The following is a 4,260-nucleotide window of genomic DNA, read 5'->3' on the forward strand; positions in this document are numbered from 1 at the left end:
AGCTGGGACCTGAGCTACTAGGAACAAAGTCTATATGTTCGGAAGTCCTAGGGTGTTTTCTCTCAAAAGCAAGCTTTGAAGAAGAAAGGATGTTTAACCATCTCCTCCTATTGGTACTAAACCGAGCACGAATACTTAGAGACCTAAACTCATCGTCACTGAGTAAGTTCGGACGAACACCAGGAGATAAGGTCGGATCAACAGAGGTGTCACTCTCTGTGTCACTATACCCAGAGGAAGAAGCTCCACTGTTCTCAGAACGAACATAAGAGCTCCCGGAGGAGGGTCGGATAGGGGAAGCTCTAGAAGGCCTAGAAGCCTTTCTCTTAACACCCATCACAAACAAAAGTCTATATTAAGTTTACAGTTGCAGAAACAGAAGAAAGAAAAAACGAGCAGAGCCAAGCAAGAGGGAAATTCAAAATAAACTCAAAATATAGCATGAAATGAAAAATGAACCGGATAAAAATGATCGTGAGGAGTAAACGGACTTACTGGTGACTAAAGATGAGCAAGGAAAAGCTGCAACGAGGGCGGGCGAAAAAGTCCTTTCCAAGCAGCACTGTTCACCTTTGTTACAAACAGAAATTGCAAGTAACAGAAATGAAAAGAAGTGGAAGAAGAAGGGTTTTATACTCTCCCAAAAATCCTAATCTAAGGGATTAAAAAGGAGGACTAAAGCACTTCCCAAAAAAGATCTTGATCCGACGACCCTAAAGAAGTTCCTTCATCTGATGATCCACAAAGAGTTGAGACCTTACATCTTCTAAAAGATTCCAATCCAAATGTTAAGGTGAAGGGACAAAAGCGTTGGAAATTCAAGCATTTTTAAATAATAAAAAAATCATTATGAGAGGCCATCAATACAGGGCCACGTGCTAGTAAAGGTGACACCCTCAGAGAATGTGCGCCGTCGTTGCCAGATATTACGGCACAGTCTCTTGTCAGATGACATCAGCTATGAGGCTAACCCTAAACCAATCTCCAAATATACAAGTTATGTTGGTCGGATAGCCTAAGCTTCATAAACGTGTATTCGAGCTTAAAAGTCTCTACAATCCGAACAGCCTGAAGACCGGATTCCAAAGATTGGGGGGCTTATGATGAGGGAGAAATATATCAGAAGAATCTCCGATAAAAACCGAACCAGTTAACCGAACAGGTTAAACCGAATAGGCCGAGTCGGATGAACCGACCAACAGAATAGTAAGGCGTATTCTAAGAAGACTCGTGGCCAAGGAAACAGTGTTCAAAATCTAACTATTCGTATTCTAATAGGATTCAATCACTAAGATTCATATTGCCGACTTACTAAGGTTTGAGTTCCAGTAAAACTCCTACCAAGAAAAGCTATAAAAAGGTATGACATCACAAAAGAAAGGTACGCTGAATAAAACTATCACTATTCGAATTCTTATTGTTCATTACTTTCTTGTCTTCCTTAGTCGGATCCCTAACTAAATCGTCGGAGGTGAAAACTCAACCTCCACGGTCGAGCTCATTTTTGCAGGTTCAACCGGCTGAAGGGACGAACAGGATTGTGCAGCAATATGAGATTTGAGAGAAGTACCTTCACCCATATGCAAAATATATAACTGTTGCTTTGTACTCAACCTATTAGTGAGGAATTTTGTGAGGTACAAACTTTCTAATGTTGACCACAATTCTGCCGCTGTCTTCTCCAAAAGAACTTCTTGTAAAACTTCGTTTAATAGACATAACTGAATTGTGATAAGGGCTCGATCATCCATATCATTACAATTTTCTTCAGACATAGCCTCCTTCGTCTTCCCAAATATGGCCTTCTTCACTCCTTGCTGAGTAAGAACCACAAACACCCGAGCTTGCCATAAACTGAACTAATGCTTACGTCGAATTTTTCAATATCGTATTTCATTGATGTAGAAGCCATGGATGTATAGATCAAAAACAACCAAGAGCTCTAATAACACTTTGTTAGAACAAACACCACAAAATAACAAATCAAAAAATAAACAAAAACAAAAACACACAGAGATTTAATGTGGTACACACAACACTACAAGAAAGATATACTCCTTTTATGGAGAAGGCGAAGACGGACGTTTAGAAAGGTTCTCGAGACTATAAATCGTCCAGGCGTGTGGGAAGGGAGTGATAACTCTATGAAATAGAGTTAAGTTTGATAATTTTATACTTGAGATAGCTTGATTTAAGAGTATTTTATCTTTGTTTTAGTGTTAGTTGTCATTAAATGTTGTTTTAGTGAGTCTTAACATTTTAAATCTTGTAAAGGTCCTTTATGTCATTCTTGCATGAATTTCTCTTCAATTAAAGGATGAATTTGATTAACCCTCTTTCTCTTGGCATTGTAGGGGAAGACCCATAAGAGAAGAAGAACGTGTCTTCTCACTTTATTGTAAAGATGCTGCAACATCACGGAATAGAATATTCCCAGATTGAATTCACGTAGAAATGACTAAAAAGGGCTAACTAAATGGGATTTTTTTCTTGTCAATACGTGAATGATCTCAGCCCTGGATATCAGAAGGGAATGTTCTAATCCTACAGCCCCAGGTTCTACCCTATGATTGGAGGAATTTTTTGGGGAAAGAGAAAGAGGGTTGCGGATGAAAAGGCACATATAGAGAAGAACTAGGACTGAACGGAGAGAGCTGAGCTCGTGGAAGAAAGCAAACCTGCTGGAGATAGGAAGCTGAACTCTGTTGATGATTGTATATATTTCTTTCCTTTTGAATTCTGATATGAGCTAAGTTCTTACTGTGTTGGGATGTAAGAGTACTTGAGCCTGTGTTTTGAGCTGTAATTATCCAGTGTTATTTAGCTTTACTGCAGTACAATCTGTTATCAATGAATTCAGCATGTTAGTTTATGATCAATTTCATTTATTGAGTGATCATCCATGAATGAATGCTGTGATTTTAGTTAACTGGAACGTTAATTAAGTCTAGATAATTGTTGAATGGCGTGAGTTAGCTTAATCCTTATTTGGGTTTAGCCATTTAGTGGGTAAAGTAGGAATACTCACCCGCCTCACGTAACCATGATTGGAATTTGGCATAATTTGCATTCTCAGTTTACTTCTCCATAGGAATATGATGATTATGAATTAGGATGTTAATGCATATGTGGATTGGAAGATACCCATATGTAATTTTGTTCCAGGTTATTTGATATATGTTGTGCTACAGTGTTGCTGTAGTTTTGACAATATAAATTCAGGGGAGGGGAAATTGATTCCCAACACTCATTCCATCTCTTATAGTTCCTTTTATTGCATATTTCCCATTTGTATCTCTAGTTCACTTCACCTGTATTTTGTCTATTTAGTTTGTTAATCACAAATCACAAATCACTTTGTCATTCTTGTTTAAATTAGTCTTCATTTTACATTGATATTTGAAGATCAAATTCTCCGTGAGATCGATACTCTACTTACTAAATATTATTTGATTGCGACACGTGCACTTGCGTAGCATCTTCATATATAAGCAACAAGTTTTTAGCGCTGTTGCCGGGGAATTTTGTCATTGATAATTAGTGTAGAAGTAATTTCTTGTTTTATTTACTGAAATTTCTTTACTTTGATATTAGTTTTCTTTTATTCTCAGGTGCTTTTACCCTTGTATGAATCCGTTGCCTGATCAAAGTTGATACGCTTTGACTTTGAAATTGAAAGGACATTTCGAGCTAGAAGAAAGGAGCAGCGAGGTTTAACAGCAGTTCAAACAATGGCTGAAGCAGTGAGAAATGGGGTGAATAATAATGAGAATAATATGGCAACTGAGGGTGATGATAGAGATAGGGCCATTAGAGCATATGCTGTAAAAATCCAAGTATAGTAAGGCCAGAAATCCAAGCACTACATTTTGAACTTAAGCCTGTGATGTTCCAAATGCTTCAAACTGTGGGACAATTTAGTGGGATGCCAACAGAAGATCCTCACCTCCATCTTAGACTTTTTATGGAGGTAAGTGATTCTTTTAAGATACCTGGAGCAACTAAAGAAGCCTTGAGATTGAAGCTATTCCTTTACTCATTGCGGGATAGAGCCAAAGCATGGTTGAACTCTTTACCTCCACAGTTCGTAGCCATATGGAATGATTTAGCAGAGAAGTTCTTGATGAAGTACTTCCCTTCAACAAAGAATGCCAAGCTCAGGAATGATATCACTGGTTTTCAAAAATTGGATGGTGAATCTTTGCATGAGGCATGAGAAAGATTTAAGGAGCTCTTGTGTAAATGTCCTCACCATGGAAT

General features: G+C 38.0%; 1 non-coding gene across 1 annotated transcript; it reads right to left on the reverse strand.

Moving 5' to 3' along the window:
- Nucleotides 1–4,153: 4,153 nt before the first annotated feature.
- LOC149008345 (small nucleolar RNA R71) lies at nucleotides 4,154–4,260 on the reverse strand. Its single transcript, XR_016175435.1, has one exon. It is a non-coding gene; the product is annotated as a small nucleolar RNA R71 (small nucleolar RNA).

The sequence above is a fragment of the Hakea prostrata genome, chromosome 8 (assembly GCF_041222555.1).
Source record: "Hakea prostrata isolate BN-2017 chromosome 8, UWA_Hpros_2, whole genome shotgun sequence".
Lineage (NCBI taxonomy): Eukaryota > Viridiplantae > Streptophyta > Magnoliopsida > Proteales > Proteaceae > Hakea > Hakea prostrata.